Source organism: Dasypus novemcinctus, chromosome 11 (assembly GCF_030445035.2).
Source record: "Dasypus novemcinctus isolate mDasNov1 chromosome 11, mDasNov1.1.hap2, whole genome shotgun sequence".
NCBI classification, from domain to species: Eukaryota; Metazoa; Chordata; class Mammalia; order Cingulata; family Dasypodidae; genus Dasypus; species Dasypus novemcinctus.
The window spans coordinates 22,544,772-22,569,317 of record NC_080683.1 but is presented as its reverse complement, the minus strand read 5'-3'; the positions used below and the strand labels follow the sequence as shown (position 1 = coordinate 22,569,317).

The 24,546-nt window shown below is 38.3% G+C and overlaps 1 long non-coding RNA gene and 1 pseudogene across 4 annotated transcripts in view; one reads left to right on the top strand and one right to left on the bottom strand.

Moving 5' to 3' along the window:
* Window positions 1–24,546, bottom strand: part of LOC139439987 (uncharacterized) — a 388,427-nt gene that overhangs the window by 234,770 nt on the left and 129,111 nt on the right. For 2 of the 4 annotated variants that reach the window (XR_011650065.1, XR_011650066.1), the window contains one exon: window positions 21,588–21,623. The exons of the other annotated variants lie outside the window; for them this stretch is intronic. This is a non-coding gene — a long non-coding RNA (uncharacterized lncRNA). Of the gene's footprint in view, window positions 1–21,587; window positions 21,624–24,546 lie in introns of those variants that run through there. 4 annotated transcript variants of the gene reach the window in all.
* On the top strand, window positions 17,999–21,579 carry LOC111758652 (DNA-directed RNA polymerase I subunit RPA2 pseudogene; annotated as a pseudogene).

Genomic DNA, 24,546 nt, shown 5'->3' with positions numbered 1-24,546 from the left:
TGTTGAATGGGTCAAGCAAACTGGAAGAAGGCGACTCTTGCTTTAAAGTGACAGAGAACTGGGAAAATTGTGTTCTGATGTTAGATGGAAGACAGAATTTGAAATTGACAAGCCTGGATATTTAGCTGAGGAGATTTCCAAAATAAAGGCCAAAAAAATGGCCTGACTTCTCCTTGCAGCTTATAGTAAAATGTGAAAAAAAGTGATAAGCTTAGAACTGAACTCCTGGGCACAAAGAAACCAGAAATTGATGATTTGAGAAATTCTGAGCTTCCAGAAAATGGGTCCCCAAGAATAGTGCCCCATGTGAGGATTTAACTGAACATGGGAACAGTCAGTCATTTCAGTGTAAGTCAGGGCTAGAAATGCAGTTATCTAGGAAGGATCTGTGGAAAGTCTTACTATCCTACTGCTTGGACCCTGTTTGTTGTAAGCAAAACCAACAACTTTTTTGTGAAATCTGTATGAACAGAACCACAGCCAGCCTGACTAAAGGGGACAAAATGGGATCACACTGAAGGAAAAATGACTTCAAAGGCAGAAACGGAGAGAACCCCCAAAGACCTAGAGGTTCCCAGAGCAGAGGCCAGAAGCTAGAATCGGCATAGCAAAGAGTCAGAGAGACTCCCAAGAGCTGAGAGAAAAGCACCAGAAGCTAGAAGCTGAAACCAACAGAACACAAAAGCGAGAGAAAACCATGAAGCAAGAAACTTTGGGCAATGGAGCCCAGAGGAAAAGGAAGAGACCAGCAGATGCGACTATGTACCTTGCCATACTACAGAGAATCACCTGATGAAGCCCTGATTTGGACATGTTCACAGCCTCAGAACTGTAAGCTTTTAAATTAATAAATCATTATTGTAAAAGCCAACCTATTTCTGGTATATTACCTTGGAAACTTTTAGCAAACTAAAACAGCTTGATACTGGGAGTGGTTTCTGAGAAACAGAATCTTAAAAATGGGATTTCCGAATTGGTTCTGGTGTTTTTGTAATTGGTTCTCTACTCTGATTAGATTCAAAGGCACTAATGACTCTATTTCCATTAATCAAGATGCCACTGACAATCCATGGCATGAGTTGGCAATAGAGATATGCCAAATATCACCACTGGATATGAATATGCATATGTTTACAAGAGGCAAGTCTCTGGATGAGAGTGTTTTTATGGAGTTAAAAGGCATAATGATGTTGACTGTTCCTAAATATGCTGGATGCAATTATAAAAGGGCTGAACCGAAGGCTTCAAAGTTACAAATAAGTGCCATATGAAGAAGGTGAAAGTCTCTATGTGTGTCCTGAAAATCTTATGTCATGCAGCCATAGACTTGAGATTTCTGAAAACCAGGCCCAGAGTCTCATTGTGTGAGTAACAGAATTACAACCAAAACTGAAATCTCAGCCTTTCAGGGTGCCTGCTGTTAGTGTAAGGACATTGATTGGAAAAGAATGGGATCCTGAAAATTGGAATGGGGAAATAAGGTTTGTTAATGTTGGCAATAAAGATATTGAAACCCTAAATTCTGCTGAGTCTTTGCTATATAAACCTGTAATGGTCTGCCCTGAGGAAACAGCTCCCTGATCTCCAATCTACCCTAAAAAGTCTGCCATCCAACCTCCACCTGCAGAGCTTAATCCTGTTTCACCAGATGAAACTGCAAGAGAATGCCCTAAAGTAACTGGCTTGCAAGAAACTTCTAATCCTTCTCATTGTCCATCCCCCACCAACCGTCTTTTCTTCCAGACCTGTAACTAGATTGAAGTCCCAGTAGGTCCCAAAATGTGAGGTACAAAGTGTGACCCATAAGAAAGTGTGCTATACTCCAAAAGAACTGCATGAGTTTTCTAATTTATACAGAGAGAAATATGTGTAGAAAAGGATAAGTGTGTAGGATAATAGTGAAAGAAATATAAATTTGGATCAGGATGAATTACTGATATAAGCCCACTAAGCATAGAATCTGTATCCAATTTTGTAGCTCAAGGGGTTACAAAGCACTCTACTAGTTTGTTCAGATGGCTGGCTGAAATATGGGCTAAAAAATGGCTGACATTATCTGAGGTCAAAATTCCAGAACTGCCCTGGTATAATACAGATAAGGGATCCAAAGGTTTGCAGAGATTGGAATGTTAGAGTGGATTTTTCATGTAAGATCTTCCTACCTACCACAGGAATGTCCAGAGGATACAACTTTAACCAGGACTGTGAGGAATAAGTCCATCTTCCCTAAATAGCTCTGCGGTTGCTCTTCTCTATAGGTCAGATATTACTGTGGGAATTGCCATCACTGAACTGGAATCCTTAAACATAATGGGGAAGATTGGATCCTGAGTTGGCAGAAACCAAGTGGTAGCATTTAATCACCAAAGACAAGGGGAACATGGCTACCACAATGAACAGCAGACTCAAAGAGCAATACAAATATTCTGACTCTCAGAGATCTATGGCATTGTCTAGTAGATCACAGAGTACCTAAAATTAAAATTGAGGGGCAGGGAAAGTGGACATGGCTCAAGTGATTGAGCTCCTGCTTACCACATGGGAAGTCCGAAGTTTGGTTCCTGGGACCTCTTGGAGAAAGCGAGCTGGCACAACAAGATGACACAACAAGAAGACACAAAGAGGAAAGTCAATGAGAGACACAACAAACCAGGGAGCTGAGGTGGCTCCAGAGATTGAGCGCCTCTCTCCCACATGGGAGGTCCCAGGTTTGTTTCCTGGTGCCTCCTAAAGAGAAGATGAGGGAAGTGGATTTGGTTCAATTGACAGAGTGTTGGCCTAGCACATGGGAGGTCCAAGTCCTGACACATGTGGTGACCTGGTCCACATGCAGTGCTGATGTGCACAAGGAGTGCCGTGCCATGCAGCAGTGTCCCCTGTGTAGGGGATCCCCATGTGCAAGGAGTGCACCCCGTAAGGAGAGCTGCCCCGTGCAAGAAAAGTGCAGCCTGCCCAGGAGTGGTACCACACACATGGAGAGCTGACACAACAAGATGATGCAGCAAAAAAAGAGACAGATTCCCAGTGCCACTGACAAGAATACAAGTGGACACAGAAGAACACACAGTGAGTGGGCACAGAGAGCAGACAACTGGGGGGGGGGGCGCAGGTAGAAAAATAAATTTAAAGAGAGAGAAGATGAACAGACAGCAAGTGCGAAAACAATGGGGGGGGTGGGGGAAATAAATAAAGTAACTCTAATAGAGGGGCAGTCTACTACGTTCTGACTTGATCTATATAAGTAGAAGAGTTCTAAGTCAAGTGAACAAGAGTCTAACTTGGACTACAAAAACAGATTCATATCCCCTTAATCAGTTCTCCGACTTGAGACAATTTACAGATTCGGAGTCTGTTAAATGAGGGAAACACCAGGTCCCTCAACTGACAGAATCCCACATCAGTTCCCTGACTTGTGGAGTCAGAGCTACTATGGTAGGAAAGGCCGAATGGAAGTCAAGCCACTAGAATTGCCCCTACCTATCCAAATAGTAAATCCAAAGCAATACTGGATTACTGGAGGGATTATAGAGATCAATGCCACCACCAAGGACTTGAAGAATGTGGGGATAATGATTCTTACCCCATTCCCATTCAACTCTCCTATTTGGCCTGTTCATAAAACAGATGGATCATGGAGGATAACAGTGGATTATCCTAAACTTAACAGGCAGTGACTCCAATTGCAGCTGCTGTTCCAGATGTGGTATCATTGTCTGAGCAAATCAACACATCTTCTGGTATCTGGTATGCAGCTATTGATCTGTCAAATGATTTTTCTCAATTTCTGTTAGTTAGGACCACCAGAAACAGTTTCCTTTCAACTGGCAAGGCCAGCAATACATCTTTACTGTCCTGCTACAGGGGTGTATCAGCCTCCAGCCCTATGTCATAATATTCTCCACTAGGATCTTGGTCATCTCTCCTTCCCACAAGACACCACACTGGTTCATTATATTGATGATATCATGTTGATTGGACTTAGTAAGCAAGAGGTAGCAACTACTCTAGATTTGCTGGAAAGTACTTTGCATGTCAGAGGATGGGAAATAAATCAAACAAAATTACAAGGGCCTTCCAACTCAGTGAAATTTCTCGGTGTCCAGTGACATGGGGCATGTTAAGATATGCCTTCTAAAGTAAAGAATAAGCTGTTGAATCTTGCCCCTCTTATGATCAGAAAAAGGCACAAAACCAAGTTGATCTCTCTGGATTTTGAAGACAACAAAAACCTCATTTAGATGTGCTACTTCCATCCATTTACCAAGTGACCAAAAAAGTTGTTAGTTTTGAGTGGGCACCAGAATAAGAGGATGCTTTGAGACAGGTCCACATGGCTGTGCAAGCAGTTTTGCACTTGAGACAAATATCCAGCAGATCCAATGATGCTGGAAGTGAGAGTGGCAAATAAAAATGCTGTCTGGAGCTTTGGGCAGGTCCCTATAGGAGAATCATAAAGCAGACTCTTAGGATTTTGGAGCATAGCCTTGCTATCCTCTGCAGATAATCACTGTCCCTTTGAGAAAGAGCTTTTGACTTTCTACTGGGCCTTAGTAGAGAACCAAAGGAAAAAACAAAAACAAAAAACAGAAGAGTATAAACTTCTTCACACCTTAAAATTTGATGCTATCTGCTGATGTATAATTGTGAAGACTTAATTATGATGACAACTAGGTGACAATACCTTATAGGGCTGAGCAATGTTCTCCAGAAGGCTGAGTATACTCTAAATCAGCATCCACTCTATGATGCAGTATCTCCCAGCCAGGATTAATGGGTCCAGGAATCAAGGGGTAGAAATGGGAGTACAACACTCAATATTATCCCTACTGATCCACTAGAGAAGTTTTTGCTTCCTGTCCCTGCATTCATGAGCTCTGCTAGATTGAAGGTCTTGGTTCCAAAAGGAGGAATAGGTCCAAGAGGAGACACAGCAATGATTCCATTGAACTGGAAGTTATAACTGCCACACGGCCACTTGGGGCTTCTCATGCCTCTGAATCAACAGGCAAAGAGGTGGATTACTATACTGGCTGGGGTGATTGAGCCTACCTATCAAGGAGAAATAGGACTACAACTACACAATGGAGGTAAAGAAGAGTTTGCCTGGAATATAGAGATCCCCTACAATGTCTCTTAGTATTGATTTATCAAACTGTACACTTAAAATTTATGTACTTTAATGGTTTTACTGAATGGAAGTTATTCCACAAGAAAAGAAAATTTAAAAATAAGTAACAGATTCACTGAGGAAGATAAGGAAAAAGGATATATTACTTGTGTAGTTCATATGTATCCGTTTTTTGGTTTAAGGTAAGGAAGGGAATGTTCTTCATGCAGGTGCTTTCTGAGAAGGTCATGGCTTAACGATTAAATACATTATCATGTATCCCTGAGAGAATGTCAGAGAGCAGTATTCAACAGTCCTCAGTTTTTTCCTCATCCTTGATCTTTCTTCCTACAAAATATTAACTTTCAAATGTTCATGTTACTTTTATATGTCAATAAGAAATACAATTGAGAACTGAAATGTAAGAAAAATAAATTTAAATAGTAGGCTTATCAAGTTTCTGGTATTGTGCAAAAATATTTTGAGTATAAGTTTAACATTGCCTATTATGTAAAAAAATAATTGTTTCAAGGGATTGATCCTAAAACCAATGAGGTAATGCTTCTGGAATACGTCTGTTCACCTGCCTTTACCTGATTCAAGCAATAATATTTCCTTCATTCAAATGGCACACTTACTTCCTAGATGGACAGTACTTCACCAAAGGAAAATGATTTAGCCCATCTTGTGGATTTAGCCCTGGTTCATGACCTGGTACCAATCTGGAGCCACGAATGGTCTAGCAAAGGGAGAGCCTTATTCTTGATTCCAAATCCTAAAAGATTTTTATCTTCCCATTCTGCAGTAAGTAAGCTTCAGTCTGGATCCCCAGGATCCCTTAAACTCTACTACTTAAATCTTCCTTTCCACTCCCTCCCACCCACCCTGACTTCTTAAGAATCTCTACTAAAGCACTGATTCATGCTCTCCAATTTGAATTTCTTTGTATGTAACGCTGATACATCTTTGGGATTGCTGCCAAAATCTCTCCTATTGCCAGCCATTTTCTGTTGCTCCAGCACCCCCTTCTGACTCCAAATTTCAAGCTGTATCTCTCATGACTTTCCCAGAGGCCAAAGTCACTTCTCCTTTAATAATTCTAGACCAACAGGGATAATTTCATAAATTTCTGGATTCAATCCTCATTCTCAAATCCTTAACATGCTTCTTATGTCAACGGATTAATCTTTATCTTCATGTTTTGACTCAGTTGCTCTAGGTGCAGATTTGAACCTTAAGCAAACAAAGGTGAGTCTCCTGATTTCCTTGTCATCTCTCTTCTTTATGGAGCCTCAGAAGGGGTATACACATTCTACCTCTTCAAAGACCCTAAGTAAAAACTTGGTATCAAAATTCTAAGTGTTCTGTCTTAGCAGTTGCCCTTCAATTTACTTGCTGTAAACTTTGAGCAGCCAAATTTATTTAGAAGGGCCAAACATACAAGGTAAACATAATCCCAGCTGAGGCCAATTGTGTCTGCATAACCACTCTCAAGACATCAAAGTAAGTGTCCTTGTGGTTGCTTCTAATTCTTGAACAGGATATAAATTCTGGCATTAAATCATCACCCATATACAACACAATACCAGTTTCTTATACATACTTATAAAACAATGAATTTTCTTCCAATTGAACCAAAAAAAAAAAAAAAGATATTGTATCTGCATGTAGAATATCTAGGTCTTATTTAGATCATTTCTATAATATAGACAATATTATGTGGTTTCCAAGGCATGCTATCAGTATTAGAATCCATTTACAAAATACAGTATGCTTTAAAGTATCTTTTGGACCTGAAGTCTATTAAGCAGTTGCAATGTTCTGACATAAGGAGTTGGTTATCTCATGTCATCCTATGAATCTGAATGCCATCTGTATCTCCAACATTTTGGACTCCATTCTAAAACTGAGGAAGCTGATTTCCAGAGAACTGGTAGATTTATTAATGCCATAGATAATAGAAGAATTGAGGTTTCCTCAATTAACTTGGAGGCAAAATTATCTGTAACACTGGATTATCGTTAGAATCAAATAAGAGAATGAAATGAACATTTCATATCTGTATTATTGTAAATCTTGTATTTACATACGTATTATTGTAAATCTTGGTGCATGAGAGGGTATGTGTGCACTGTGGAGAGAGGAAAGAGGAAGAGAAGGAAGTTTGAGAATTCAAATCTAATCTTATATTCTTAGATTTGTTTGTATTCTTATATTACTCTCTGATTGCTACTGTAATAAATTGTCACAAACTGGGTGGTTTAAAAGACCACAAATTTATTATCTTACATTTCTGGAAGTCAGAAGTCCAAAATGGATCTCACTGTGATAAAATCAAGATGTCGGCAGGACTGTGTTCCTTCTGGAGACTGTAGGGAAGAATATGTTTCCTTGTCTTTTCCAGTTTCTGTAAGTTGCTTGCAGTCCTTGGCCCATGGACTTTGCATCCATTGCCAAAGCTAGCAATGGCTGGGCAAGTCTTCTTCATACTACGTCCTCTGACACAGACATTTCTGCCTCCCTTTTCCACATGTAAGGACCCATGTGATTACAGTTGGATGACCTAGATAATCCAGGGTAATCTCCCTATTTTAAAGTCAGCTGATTAGCAACCTTCATTCTATTTGCTATCTTAATATCCCTATGGAGTGTAATGTAACATATAACATATCTAAAGGTTGCAGGGATTAAAACCTGGATAACTTTGGGAGACCATTATTCTAACTTTCACAGTTCTGCATTCCTCTCTGGTGTCCAACAATTAATATACTAAATTATATTTTTGTCTTGTAGAAAATGCAAAGATATAAAAGTGGTTCAATAAAGGCTTATTTGCGGGTTTGAGGGTGGCTGGGGAGGGACGGATGGGTAACGTTGCCCAAAAGTGGGGGGAGGGAGGGGTAGCATACGAACCAGGAGAGGGTCAGGTGTTGGTGGAGAGTAAAATGCCGAGAAAATCATATCAAAATATAATAAAGAGGGTTACCTGTTTAGAATGCTCGGAGGGGAGGGTCTGATGCAGGACGGGCTCCTGGGGAATGTCTAAATGCTCATTCTGCCAGAGTGGGTGACACCATGGGGTAGAAACCCAAGTAGTGAGAGTGGGGGTGGACCCACATCCTGGGGAGGACTAATGCCATCCAATAGAGGGAACTGTATCCCTCGAGAGAAAGGGTGGCTCCCAGGGCATTGGGGCAGTTGAGCAAGTTAGGCCCTGAACACTATTCCATCTATCTCTGGAAGTGGCTCCTCAGGAAACGGAGGTTGGCTATCACTGAGGGCACCAAGGTGGAAGGGAAAATGGACGTTAAATGTGTGGAACCAAAGTAAATGGGGGGTAAGAGAGGAGTTTCTTGAGAGTACACAAAGATGGATATAAAACATGTAATATTACACCATAACATATAGGAGATGACAGACTGATAATGTAAACCATAATGTAAAACATAGGATAACTAAAAATGTAAAGAACTGTGTATCCTAAAGTATGCACCATAATGTAAGCACAGATGTCACCTTGTTAGAAAGCTAATGTCTCAGACTCTGTACATCACTTTAAGTAAATATGATATGAATAGGGCGTAAGAGTATCACTGTGGAAGGGAAAAGGTTTTCTGGTGGATGTGTGGGAGTGCTGTATATTATATATATACATTGCTGTGGTCTAGGACTCCTGTGAAGAAAAGCTGAATAATTAGGGGGAGGGGGGGGGGAAGAAAAAAATAGGATGTGGAATTTTTTCAAGTCAACATTCTTTATCTAAGTTCTTTATCTAACTTTATCCAAGTTCTTTATCTATCCTTTAAACTCATCGCTATATGCCATTCCCTAGTAAGGGATCATGACATTATATTGGGCTTCAAATTTCGGGGAGTTCTGGATCACAGAGTGTTTCAACAATGGCAATGGAGGGATACTGGTATGGGATACCAATGACAGGTGATATATGACTGACAGGGAGCTGTACAGAACATATGTCCAGGGTGCATGGTAATGTTTGGATATACTCATAGTGGCAACAATTAAAAACCACAGTAGGGGGGGTACTGGGTTCCTGGCCAGTGGTGCTCTGTCGTGGTCCCTAGGGGAGCAGCAACAGTCTCCCAGGTACAGTGGTGGGGACCGGGAGGGAGTGAGGGTTCAACAGTGAGCCCCAGATGCTAATGACTATGCTTGTGAGCTGATAAACCCAAAATAAGAACAAGGCCTAGAGCAACTTTGTGCCTGGGAATTTCCTTCTGTCAGCCTTCATGTTACTCAAATGTGGCCAGTCTCGAAGCCAAACTCAGCATGTAAATGCAATGCCTTCCCCCCAGCGCGGGACATGACACCCGGGGATGAGCCTCCCTGGCAACGAGGGACCACTATCAACTACCAACTGATGATGCAACTGGAAAATGACCTTATACGGAAGGTTCAATGCGGATCAGCAGAATATCCATGTCTACATAAAATACCATGACTTTAAAATGCTGTTTGACCTAAAGTAAGGGGGAAATGGAAAGGAGAAATGAGTTTATATGGCTACGAGTTTCTAAAAAAGAGTCTGGAGGCTGGCAGAAGGTTTGCCCTCATGCACAACTGAGCAGAGTCAGAGAGACAGATAAAGCAGATACAACCCCCAGATATTGGTTCCTTTGAGGGCTAAAGAGACCCATGGGAGTTATGGTCATGGCCGATGGGGTTAACTACCAGGGCAGATGGCCCCTCTTTGGAAATGGTGTTTATGTGTGATGAATCTGGACTCAGATGGGATCTCCCTTCATAAGACTTTCATGCTAATGTGCTGGAGGTGCAGTTAATGTTGGGGTTTAAGATATATTTAGGGGATTTGAATCTCTGGACTGACAATGTGATAGCCAGATCCTGAGCCTCAACAGACTCCAGCACCTACAATCTGATTTATTGGACTTACCACACTCAGCTAAGATGGAGGTGAAGAAGGACAACCACCACACCATGGAGCCTAGAGTGATTACAACTGAAAATGGGAGGATTGCATCCAGCATCCAGGTGGAATCTGAGCCTCCTCTTGACATAGAGGTGCAATGGACACAACCAATCCAGTGTCCACATAGAAGAGGTGGCATTGGATTGGGAAAAGTGGACATAATGGACAAAGGGTATGGGGAAAGGCAGGAAGAGATGAGAGGTGGAGGCGTCTTCGGGACATGGAGCTGCCCTGTATGGTGCTTCAGAGGTAATCACCGGACATTGTAAATCCTCACAGGGCCCACTTGATGGAATAGAGGAGAGTATGGGCCATGATGTGAACCAATGTATATGAGGTGCAGAGGTGCCCAAAGATGTACTTACCAAATCCAATGGATGTGTCATGATGATGGGAACGAGTGTTGTTGGGGGGGGGGGGGGAGAGGGGGGGTGGGGGGGTGGGGTTGAATGGGACCTCACATATATATTTTTAATGTAATATTATTACAAAGTCAATAAAAAATAAAAAAATTAAAAAAAAAAAAAAAGAAAAGCATAAGAGGAAAACTACCCACAATTCTATTGTATATAAATATATTTTAGCATTTCATTTTATGTTAGGAGTGTCCATGTTTTTATTCATATATATTCATGTATATTTATCTTTAAAAATACCATATGCTATTTAATGTTTTAAAAATATTTAAAAACAAGGATACTCATTGAAAAATCTAAAATTACAGAAATAATAATTTAATAAAATAAATAATTTCCTAAAAAAAATAAATAAATAAAGGCTTATTATAAAACATTATCCCTGAATTGAGAATAATCTAAAATTCTGTTGCTTTTCCTTTTAGGGATGGAAAGGAAACACTTCTTGTTTTGGGCTGCTGCTGTTGGCTTCCTGCCTGTCTTGGTCATAAGAGTAGGTGAAGATTGTGTGTGTCTCATAATTAACTTCTCAATAAAGATAAAAGAATAGTCTTAAGTAGACTTCACTGTCTTACAGGACATGTTGTGAGGACACTATGCACATTATTCACCTAGTATTCTCAACAGTTGTATTAGGCAAGTACTGTACCAATACTTTTTATTGTACTAAGATATGTACAGCATAAAATTTCCCATTTTAACAACTTTGAAGTATACAAATCCAGTGGTATTAATTATATTCACAATGTTGTGCTACCATCACCATCATCCATTATCAAAATTCCTTCATCAAATCAAACATAAACTTTGTGCCCATTAAGCATTAACTCTGCATTCCCCCTTCCTACCTCTAATAACCTATAATCTACTTTCTGACTATGAATTTGCATTATTCTATGTATTTCACAAAAGTCAAATCATTTGATATTTTTTGACAGGCTTATTTCACTCAACATCATGTCTTCATGGTTTTTACATGCTGTCACATGTATAGAACTTCAATCCTTTTTACAGCCAAATATTTCATAGAATGTTTATTTGGCAATTTGTTTATCCAATCATCTCTTGATAGACACTTAGGTTGCTTCTACCTTTTACTATTGGGGATAATGCTGCTATGAACACTGGAGTGCAAGTATCTATTCTACCTCCTGTTTTCAAAATTTTCAGATATATACATAGAAGTAGAATTGCTGGGTCATATAGTAATTCTATACTTAACTTTCTGAAGAATAATCAAACTGCTTTCAACAGCAGCTGCATTATTTTACCTTCCTACTGTCAGTCAGAAAGAAAGACATGTAGAGAGATGTCAACCAACTCCAATACAGATGTCAGGGCTGCCAGCAAAAGCACAACTTACACAGGCTCTGATGGAAAGATGTTTTACTCACATAGAGAAGATAAAGAGCAAGATCATCTGCACTCATGGCCATTGGATCCCCATAGCCAGTGTGTTTCAATCCAATTGCTGACCCACACAGCAGCCCTCTCTTGTGTTTGTGCACCAGAGTGAAGGAACTGTACTCTTTCCCTATAGGGGACAGATAAACCATCTGGGAATGAGCTGGATGTCATAAAACATGTCCCCAAGAATCAGATTGTCTCCAGTAAATTTTTACATATTCTTGGAATAGTGAGGAAAGGAATCCTCTTGTCTCCTAGAGGATTACCTTTTATTCTACCAGGCAGACACACCTGATCCGGAGCTCAGGATTTACTCCTGGGTCCCCGGGAAAGGTTTCAGGTTACTCTAGTGCTGTCTCCTACCACACTCACCAACAATGAAAAAGGGTACCTATTTCTCCTCATCCTCACCAATACTTGTCATTTTCCATTTTTTAAAATAATAGCCATTCTAGTAGGTGTGAAGTGTTGTTTCATTGTGGTTTTGTTTTGAATTTCTCAAATCACTATTGATGCTGAGCATCTTTTCATGTGCTTATTGGCCATTTGTGTAACTTTTTAGGAGTGTCTATTCAAGTTTAGGCCCATTTTTTATTTAGGCAATTTTTCTTTTTGTTAAGTTGTAGAGGTTCTATATATATACTCTGGATATTAAACCATAATCAGATATGTAGTTTCCAAATATTTTCTCCCATTTTTAGGCTGGCTTTTCACTTTCTTGAATGTTCTTTGATGCACAAAAGTTTTTCATTTTTATGCAGTCCAATTTTTTCTTTCTTTTATTGCTGATGCTTTCAATATAAAGTCTAAGAATCCATTGACTAACACGATATCCTGAAGACATTGCCGTAGGTTTTCTTTTTAAGAATTTTATAATGTTAGTTATTTTATTTATGTCACTCATCCATTTTGAATTGATTTTAATATATAGTGTGAGATTTTTCCAGCACCATTTATGGAAGAGACTATTCTTGCCCACTGAATAGACTTGGCACACTTGTCAAAAATCAATTGGCCATAGATTTGTGTTAATTTCTGATCTCTCAATTCTATTCCATTGGTCTCTCCTTGTTCTAGTACTGCACTGTTTTGATTACCGTGGCTTTATAATAAGTTTTGAAATCTAGAAGTATGAATCCTCTAACTTTGTTCTTTTTAAAGAGGTTTTTGTGTATTCAGAGTCCCTTACTGCTCTATAATGAATTCAATTATTGATTTTTCCATTTCTGAAAAAAAGATCATAGGAATTTTGATTAAGATGGCATTGGGTCTGGAAATTTCTTTGAGTAATATTTGTATCTTAATAATATTAAGTTTTCCAGTCCATCAAGATGGGATGTCTTTCCATTTATTTAGATCTTGCTTAGTTTCTCACTAATGTTTTATACTTTTCCAAATAAAGTTTTTAACATCCTTTATCACATTTTTTCTAGAGACTTTATTATTTTAGTTTCTATTGTACATGGAATTGTTTCCTTGATGTCTTTTCAGATTTTTAATTGCTGATGTGTAGAAACACAATTGATCTTGCATGTTAATCTATTACCCCACCATTTTGATGAAAATTTTATTAGTTCTTACAGCTATCTTACAGATTCTTTGGAATTTCCTATATATAGGATTGTTTCACCTGTGAATAGAAATATTCTTCATCTTTCTTTCCAATTTGGGTGCCTTTTACCTCTTTTCCTTCACTAATTATTCTGGCTAGAACTTCTAATACAATAACTAACAAAAGTGGTAAAAGGATTTCCTTATATTGTTCCTCACACTAGAGGAAAGTTTTCATCCTCTTACCATTGAATATGGAGTTAGCTGGGGATTTTCTCATATATACCCTGTATTAGGTTGAGAAATTCCCCTCTGTTTTAGTTTGCTAAAAGCTACCAAGGTAATATACCAGAAATGGGTTGGTTTTTAAGAAAAGGATTTATTAAGTTATGGCCTTACATTTCCAAACTGTGAAAGTGTCCAAATCCAGGCATCATCAGGAGATGCTTTTTCCCTGAGCTGGAGCTGTGTGAAATCAGTCACATGGTGGTGTCTTTTCTTCTCTCCCCTTTCCTCTGGGCCTCACTGCTTTCAGCATCTGGCTAAAGGGGCTTCTTCTCTGCTTCTGTGTTTCATTGGTTTCTGCTTCTGGCCCCCAGGGCCTTCTTTCTCAGCTTCAGGTGTTTTTCTCTCTGTTTTTGTGGCCTCCTCTCTTAACATTTATAAAGGATTCCAGCAAGAGGAGAAAAACCCACCTTGAGCACATCCCACTGAAGCAATCAAATCAAATAGCCCTCAACTGAACTCAATCCAATCCAAGGACCGCCCCCCCCCACACACAAGGATGGACCAAATTAAGGCATATTTTTCTGAGGTCCACAAAATACTCAAACTACCATACCTCCTATTCCTAGTTTTCTAAGTGCTGTATCAAGAAAGGGAGCTTGATTTTGTCAAATGCCTTTTCTACTCAATTGAGAGGATTGTGTGTGTTTCTCATCTTTATTCTGTTATTGTGGTATATTGTATTAATAGATTTTATTATGTTGAACTACCAAACATCTCTAGAATAAATCCTACTTTATCATGGTGGAAAACCCTTTTAATGTACTGTTGGATTCAGTTTACTAGTGTTTTCTTGAGAATTGTTGCATCAATATTCCTAGGATATATTGATCTATAGTTTTTCAATCTTGTAACATCTTTATCTGACTTTGGCATTAGATTGATGTTGGCCTCAGAGAATGAGTTTGGAAGTGTTCCCTCATCTTCAATTTTTGGAAGAGTTTGAGAAGGATTATTACCTTCTCTCAATATTTGTTAAAATTCAATAGTGAGGCCACCTGGCCATGGACTTTCTTTTTTGGGAGGTTTTGATGATTGATTCAAACTCTGTACTTATTATTGATCTATTGAGATCTTCTATTTCTTCCTCAGTCAGTTTAAGCAATTTGTGTGTTTCTAGGTATCTGTCCATTTTATCTAGGTTTTCTAATATTTTAGTGCACTATTGTTCATAATATCCTCTTAAAATCCTTTTTTTCTCTCTCTTCTCTGTAAGGTTAGTAGTAATGCCTACACTTTGATTTCTGATTTTATTCAAGTCCTATATATTTTTCCTTTGTTAACCTTGCTAAAGCTTAATTTTATTGATGTTCTCAGAAAACCAAATATTGATTTTGTTGATTCTTTCTATTATTTCTCTATTTCTTTATAGCATATATATATATAATATATATTATATTGCTCTCATCTTTATTATTTCCTTCTTTTAACTTCCTTTAGGTTTAGTTTGCTCTTCTTTTATTAGTTACTACAAATTTGAGGTTAGGTTACTGATTTGAGATCTTTCTTCTTTTTAGTGTAAGCATTCATAGTCATAAATTTCCCTCTGGGCACTATCTTTCCTGCGTCCATAAGTTTTGGTATCTTGTGGTTTCATTTTCAAAGGTATTTCCTAAATTCCCTGCAATTTCTTCTTTGACATTGGAATTTTAATAGCATATTGTTTAATTTCCACAATTTGTGAATTCTCCAGTTCTCCTTCTATTATTGATTTCTAGCCTCATTAAACTGGAGTCAGAGAACATAGTTTGTATGTTTTGTTTTTTTTAATTTATTGAAACTTGTGACCTAACATGGTCTATCCTGGAAATTGATTCATGTGTACTTGAGAAGAATGAGTATTTTGTTTTTGTTGCTGAAGGGTCTATACAGACCTGTTAGGTCTAGTTGGTTTATAGAGTCATTCAAGTCCTCTATTTCCTTATTGATTTCCTTTGTAGGTGTTCTAGCCATTATAAAAGGTGGTATATTGAAGTTTTCCACTATCAATGTAGAACTGTCTATTTCTCCCTTCAAATTTGTCAGCGCTGGCTTGATATTTTAGTGCATGTTGGGGATTGAGTCATGTCCCCCCAAGAGGATGTTCAGGTCCTAACCCCTAGTCATGTGGGTGTGAAGTCATTTATGCCTAGGAACTTTGAAGATGTTAGTAGGTAAGGTGTGCCCAAACTAAATGAGAATGTGCCTTAATCCAATATAGTTGCAGTTTGTATAAGCAAAATAAATTCTACATCAATCAAGAAGCTACAGGGAGCCACCAGAAGCTGAAAGTTACAGAACTCAGAAGAGAAAGAAGACAGAAAAGTCAATGACCAAGGAATAGGAGCAGCCAGCCCCAGAATGACTCAGTCTTTGAGCATTGCCTTGGTAATGACTCAATTTTGAACTTATGGCCTCCAAAGTATGAGCCAATATATTGCCATTGTTTACGCTAACCAATTGTATGGTATTTGTTAAAGTAGCTGGAAACTAAGCCAGTGCATTAATTTGTATAATTGTTACATCTTCTTGATCAGTTATCTTTTATCAATATATATTGGCCTTTATTGTCTCTGGTAACAGTTTCAGACTGAAAGTCTGTTTTATATTATATTTGTATAGTTGACCCAGCACTCTATGGGTTAGTATTTGCAGGGAATATTTATTCCATCCTTTCACTTTCAACTTACTTGTGTCTTTGAATTTAAGGTGTTTCTTACAAAGAACATTTAGTGAATCATTCTTTTTATCCATTCTTTCAATCTCAGCTCTTCTACTGGAGAGTTTAATCTATTTACATTACAAATAACTACAGATATTTCAGGACTCACTTCTGACATTCGTTGTTTGGTTTTTTTAGGTCTCATTATTTTGTTTGTATTTTAATTCTTCCATTGCTGCCTACTTTTGTATTTAGTTGATATTTAGTATTGAATCATTTAGATCTTGTCAAAGTAGAAAGTAGAGTCACAAACCAAAAATACAATAGTACTGACATTCATATTTTCCCATGTAATTACCTTTAGGAGAGTTCTTTATTTTGTCATACATCTTTGATATATGTAGTGTCCTTTTTTTCAACCTGAAGATCTCCCTTTATAATATTTTGTAGAACAGGCCTAGTTATGATGAAACCCCTCAACTTTCATTGTCAAGGAATTTTTTAAACTTTTCCTCATTTTTAAAAAACAGTTTTACCAGATATAAAATTATTGTAGGCTTATCTTCTTTCAGGACTTTAAATATGTCATCCCACTGCCTTCTTGCTTCCATGTTTTTTAATGAGCAATTCCACTTAATCTTACTGAAACTCCTTTATTGTTTCTTTTTTTCTGCTTTCTAGATTCTTTGTCCTTTACATTTGTCAATTTGATTATAATGTGTCTTTGTGTGGATCTCTTTGAGTCTATCCTCTTTGGATTTTGTTGAAGTTCTTGAATGTGTATATTCCTGTCTTTTATTAAATTTGAGATGTTATCACACATTATTTGTTCAAATATTCTTTCTTTCTCTTTTTCTCTGTCTTCTCCTTTTGGAACTTCCATAATGCATATACTGATGTAGCTGATGGTGTCACAACTCTCTTGGGCTTTGTTCACCTTTCTTCAGTATTTTTTCATTCTGCTCCTTGGACTGGGCAGTTTCAATAGTCATATCTTCAAGTTCACTGATTTTGTCTCCTGCCAGTTCCAGTCTGCTATTGATGCTTGCTAGAAAATTATTAATTTTAATTATAATGGTCTTCAGCAACATCATTTGTTTGTTTCCTTTTTATTTCTCTCTTTCTGAAATTCTCATGTTGTTCATATATCATTTTCCTGACTTCCTATAGTCTTTGTCTGTTTTTTTCCTTCAGTTATTTGAACCTATTTAAGGCAGTTTTTTGAAAGTCTTTGTTTGGTCTGTCCAAACCAGGGATTTCTCATTGATAGTTTCTGATGTATCTTGTTTCTTTGAATGGACTATTGGTTACTGTTTCTTTGTATGCCTGTATGCCTTGTAAAAAATTTTTTAACATACTGGACATTTTAATATCTTAAAGTGTTAATTTAACTCTGTAATTTAATTGCTGAAGTATCTATTCCTTGAGCTTGAAGTCTATAGGTTTAGAATAGATAATAAATGTCTATTGTATTTTCAAATGCCAGATAAGAGAGGTAAAAAATAGAAGGCACTTAAGTTTGTTGATCAAAGAGATTCCATATACATTTGATTATTGAGGTGACATTTTGGTGTTTGGATCCCATCACAAAGATAAACCTATCCCAAAAGTAAACTGGGTAGAGTTGCATTATCTTGTAACTTGTTGAATCCTTCAACTATGCAGTGAATGAGGGACTTGGCTATGTGAAGCAGGCTATATCTCCCTTTGAATTTGCTTTCCAGGATGAGATCTCTCTCTTACTCTTGTGGTTGCTGTCATCAGTCCACCCACAGTTCCAAAAGGGAGCATCTGCAAAGAGCTCAAAGTTTATCCAACAGAATGCCTAGTCCAAAGAAGTTGACAGCTGATAACAGCTGGGCAGTGAGTGGAATCTCAGAAGGAATTATTAAACAGTTTCTTGACTATGTTCCCATCATGGTGAAGTCTAAGCTTTGCAACCTATACAACCTTCCTCCAAAAATCCTCATCAAACACCATGAGGATGAAGAGGAAATGAGAGGCTATTTTATAACCAATAGCATCAGAAAAGTCATCCAAATATTGATTAGGCCATGGAAAACTTTCCCTTTTGCAATGATAAGACCAAACTGGAAAAGTAGAGGGCCTGGCTTTACATAGTATGTCATTTCATTGCACTATGTAGGCAAGAGCATTCAACTGTCAATATGAACTTTCACTACTTGGGTAATGCACAGTTATGTTTAACTTTACTTACTGCAAAGAACCGCTTTTTCTTCCTCTGGGATTTGCACTTAAGGCACTTATCAGTTTTTCTGATTACCAGGTTTTTCAGAGCTCATCAAAGGAAAAAAAGACAGCTCTTTCTTTATGGAACTCTATTTCTCAGATGTTAAGGATTATGATGGAAGCAGGTTGTTCCACCCAAAAGCAGGTCCTCAATACTCTAGTAAATGTGTCAGAGTAAAACTCAGTCTTCCTGAATGGTATGTAAATGAATAAGCCATAGAATTTCTGTTTAACCAGTGCATCTGTATCCACTTAAAATTCAGTACTGAAAAGTTTGTGTGCTTTGTCATATGAATGGGAAGCTTATTGCTTTAACCAAAGGAGAGTGCATGAAGGACAATCCTAATAGTTTAATGAACCAAAAAGTTATTATGCCCAGCCAGCTCTTCCTTATATTTCTCAAGGGAAAAATGGAACCTTGGTTAGTGTCTATTAGAATAGCTCTAGAAAAGAAAGCTCAGAAAACCAAGGTGTCCCTAAACCTGAAAATTTAATGAAGATTTTTAATCTGGGAACAGAGCATACAAAACCATTTGAATATCTTCATGCTACTGGGAATCTGCATTCTAAAACAGGTCTTGGCTTCTTGTGAAATTCTGGACTTTGTGTTATGGTTGACAAGCTGAATTTCTTTTTGTTTATTTATTTATTTATTTATTTTCAAATTCTACTCAATTTATTCATTTTTAAAAAAGATATTACATTAAAAAAATATGAGGTCCCCATTCACCCCTACCGCCCCCACCCCACCACTTCCCCCACCAATAACACTCTCCCCCATCATCATGTCACATCCATTGCATCTGGTGAGTACATCTCCGGGCATCGCTGCACCCCATGTCCCGTGTTCCACACCATAGCCCACACTTTCCCACGTTCCATCCAGTGGGCTATGGGAGGACATACAACATCCGGCAATTGTCCCTGGGGCACCACCTAGGACAACTCCAAGTCCCAAGAATGCCTCCACATACAAGCTGAATTTCATATGCTATTTCTCCCATTTCTGCTGTGTGCACAGAGGGGCTGATTTTGCCAAGCTGAGAACCACCACACTGCTCAGGTTGCTGTCAGAGTCCTGGGGTTTCCTTTGAACCATGTACATCCCAGATGTGGAGCTCTATATTTTCATGAACCACTTAACTGCTGGATGTGAGGTCATCACACAGTTTGTGTACACAATATCAGTCCCAACTTTGCTATGCAACTTTGAGGTCACTCTGGTTGACAGCACCCCTATAGTGAATGCTACTCCATCCTGCTGGATGGTGTCCTGATGGGCTAGGTGGAGAAGGAACTAACTCCCAGCATCACAGAGTCTCTCCGGCATTTTAAGTCATTAAGAGAAAAATAATCCCTTCCTGGATGGAAGTGGCCCTTGACCCCATGACAAGAAAACCAAGTCTGTACCCAAGAGTTTTCTTTTTTACCACTCCTTATAGACTGTTTTGGCCTGTGCAGAACTTGGAATTAGGCAAAGAAGAACTAACTTGAACTATGGAACAGATCTTTATGAAGATAGCACTCTTTGAGGATAGATCATTGCTGGAGTTTCTTCTCATCAGGAGCTCTTTCTGCACAGCTTGCTGGGTGTGATCACAAACTTTATCCCTTTCTCTGACCACAACCAAAGTTCATAGAACATGTACTAGTGCAAGATGGGTAAGCAAACTATGGGCATTCCACTTCTCACTTATCAAGACTGATCAGATAATAAGCTGTATTGTCTTCAGACTCCACAAGGTCCTTTAGTCAGACCATACATGTATGACTATTATGACAAGGATAACTATCCCAATTGGGACAAATGCCACTGTGGCAGCTATTTCCTACCCTGGCTATGATATGGAGAATGCCACTGTTGTAAATAGGCCCCTTGGGAATGAGGCTTTCCCCATGGAAGAGTCTACAAGTCTGAGTTCATAGATCTCTCTGAAAAAACTAAACAAGGAGATGATAGCCTGGTGTTTGGAGTCAAACCTGTTGACCCATGGATTTTTCAGGAATTAGATGATGATGGACTGCAATTTATTGGAGTAAGACTCAAGTGTGGAGATCCACACTACAGCTACCTAACCTCAACACCAGAGAGTGCTTTGTGATACTATAAGATTTTTTAAAAATTGGGTCATAGACATCAAAGTGTGCAGTAATGATACTGGAAGCGGAAATTTCAGGTGTGCTTGAATCACAATGAGAATCCCCCAGAATCCAACTATTGGAGATAAACTTGCCAGTCACCAGGATCAAAAGGGCATTTTGAGCAGATTGTGGCCAGCTGATGACATGCCTTTACCTGAGAGTGGGATTGTCCCAGATATCCTATTCAGTCCTCTTGTTTTCCATCCAGTATGGCCATTGGCATGATAACTGCGAGTATGGAAGGGAAGTCTGCAGCTTTGCACAGTCTGTGCCACGATGCTACACCCCTCATCTTTTCAGAGGAGAACTCAGCCTTAGAACAGTTGGATGAGATGCTAAGGGCTGCTGGCTACAACTTCTACGACACTGAGAGGCTGTACAGTGGCATCAATAGGCTAGAACTGACGGCAGACATCTTTATAGGCATGTTTATTATCAATGCTTATACCACATGTAAATTTCTAAATTTCAAATTAGAACAGGAGCCAGAGACATAGTCACCAAACCAGCCTGTTGGGGGAAAGAATGTTCAGAGTGGGATACATTTTGGGGAAATGGAGTGGGGCCCTCTTTTAGCTCACAGTGCAGTTTTTCTCCATGGCTGCCTCTTCAACTGCTCTGATCATTCAGTCGCTCATTTTTGTGTAAAATGTGGCAATTTACTCCCTTCATTAAGTTGGAAAAGACTCCCCTTTCAGGGTCTGCTACGTGCAACAGTAAGTACAGTTGCTCTCTGTGCAATCCCAGTGACACCATTAACACCCTTTCTGTGCCTTTCGTTTCTAACTATTTTGTAGCAGAACTGGCAGCAATGAACATCAAAGTGAAACATTATGTCTTTTAACTTGATGCTGGCCTTTTGGTTTAGGAGATCTATTAGTTTAAAACAAAACATAAGCTTATTCTGTGAAAATATTTCTGCTGAGTTACTCTCGTGTGTTTTCAAAGGTGTTAGATGTTAGAATTTTCAGTCAAGACCTGACCAATCAGAATTCAGAGCTTTGGAGTCTCTCTCGTGTAATAACCTCTGAAACTGATTTTCATTGTATCTGTTCAGAAACTTCACAAGCTTTATAATGTAAGATATCTTTAAAAACGATATATTGATATATAGCAGTGTCTATAGGGAAGTTTTCTTTTCTTGTAGCCCCACCTCCCCAAATTCTCTGTCTCCACTTCACAGAGGGTGACTTGTCCACATAAAGCAGGGCAGCCCAGCACCAGTGCAAGCATGTATGCAGGCCACACATGTCATTTCATATTTTCTTGTAGCCATGTTAAAGTAAAAAGCAGCAGGTTACATTTATTTTGATAATATATTTTATTTAAAGTAATACATCCAAAATGTCACCTCAACATGTAATGTGTGTAAAAATTTGAGATTTTTTACATCCTTTTTTTCACACCAAATCTCAAATCCAGTGGGTATTTTATATTTAGTCTGACGTACACTCAACTTTTTGGGGGCATAATTTATATTGAGCTGTTTTCATATCAGTTTATAAAACATCTCTTCTTTTCCTGTGTTTCTGGAGTACAGAATTTCATCATATGGATGTACTATTATGTATATACCAGTCCCTTGTTGATACACAATTGGGTTATTCCATTCTTTGACTAGTGTAAACAATGTTGGCAGTCAATAATTTCATATACACATGAGCAAGTATAAAATGCTTTTTGATGTGAACAATCTTCCTAAGGTAACTTTTCCTGAATCTGGCAGGTAGGACTAGACTGAGAAAAATCCATCCATTCAAGAAATAGCTCGGCTTTGCTTCATGAAATTATTTTTTTAAAAAAGTAAAACCTTGAATCTCTTGACTGGTACTTCCCCTGCTGTCAGTAGAACCCCAGATCTAGACTTTTCCACCCCAATCCATTCTCTGTCCACTTCATAGTCCTGTAGCTTGGGTCTATTCTAATATCTCCCCTCTTTTTAAAGCAGAAAAAAAAAATTGGTAATTTTTTTTTAAAAACTTATTCTGAATTACAAATATCATAACTGGAAAATTGAAATTTGTATGATGCACAGAGCTTATTCAGATTTCACCAATTTCACAAGCACTCATTTGTATGCGTACTTGCATGGTTTTATTCAATTGTATCACATGTACAGACTGAAATATCTACAACATAATTGAAATACAGAACTGCTCCAGCACCCAGAGTTCTGCTGGGCTCCTACTTTCCCCCAGCCTTAAACCCCTGGGAACCTCTAATCTGGTCTCCATCTCTATAGTTTTGCTATTTCAAGAATATTATGTGTGATGTTTTGATATTGGCCTTGTCTACTCTGTATAATTCCATTGAGATCCATCCAAGTTGCTGCATGTATCAATAGTTCATTCTTTCTTATTGTTTAGTATCCCATGGTATCAAGTCACCACAGCTTATTTAACCACTCATGTATTGAAGGATATTTTGGATGGTTTCCAGTTTTTGGTGATTACAAATAAAGCTTCTCTGAACAGCAATGTAACAGGAGGAAAAAAAAAAAGACATAGTAGGACTGGGCTGGTCTAGGGAACTCAGCCCAAGTCCTGGGGGACAGCCTAACTCAGGTAGCTGTGTGGAAGAAGGGAACATTATCCCTGGTTAAAAGTTTGAAGCAGAATGTAAATAGGTAGAACTCCATTCAGGGAAACCAGAGCCCAACCCATTTAATGACCAGGAGTCTAAAAGAAAGTTATTTGAGGGTGGAAAACCTTAATAGCAGAAAAATAAAACGTTCCATAGATAGAAAATTATTGGAACATTTGCATATTTTATAGACAGTTTTCTCAGAGAATTAAATTTTAAAGCAAAACAAGACAATTAAACCCCAAACACAAATTTATTACATAAGCCTTAAATATGAATCTCAGTTAAAATAAATAATAAAGTGTTGCAATTTGCTCAACAAAAATAACAAATAAGATACTTTCCAGGTGAAGGAGTAGGACTTACAAATTGAGTTTGTGGTTGACCTTAGGAGGCACCATTTCAGTTTAACATTTTTCAACCTCAGCACTATTGACATTTTAGGTCAGATAATTTTCTGTTGAGAGCCATCTTGGGCACTGAATCTCTGAATTCTACATATTAGACACCAGGAGCACTCCCTTGCTCTCTAGTTATGACAACCAATGTCTGGAGACATTTTTGATTGTCGTAACTAAGAGTGGAGGAGTGCTTCTAACTTCTTTACCCTTCCTTGAGGGGTGGGGAGCAAAATTACCCCCAGTTTAGAACCACTGTTTAATTAGAATAAAGAATATATCAATTAGTGGTTATTATAGGTTGAATTGTGTTCCCCAAAAATATATGCTGAGTCCTAACCCCTGGTACCTGTGAATGTAACCTTATTTGGAAATCAAGTCATTGCAGATGTTATCAATTTAAGAAGAGATCATACTGGATTAGGGTGGGCTCAAATCCAAAATGACCATTTTTCTTATGAAAAGAGGAGAAGAGACACAAACATAAAGAGAGATAACCATGTGATGACAGAGGCAGAGATTGCAATGATGCTCTACAAGCCAAGAAATACCAAGGATTGCTGGCAACACCAGAAATTAGGGAACTCATAAAACATATTCTCCCCTAGCCCTGCCAAAATCTTGATATTAGACTTATAGCTTCCAGAACTGTTCTACTATCAATTTCTGTTGTTTTAAGCAACTAGTTTGTGGTAATTTTTAATGGAAGCCCTAGGACACTAATACAGAGGGTGGAAAAGTATGGATAGATAAGACTGGCAACATATTTAGGTATTTTGACAAGGAAGGAAAGTAGAGAGAGAGAGCAATGAGTA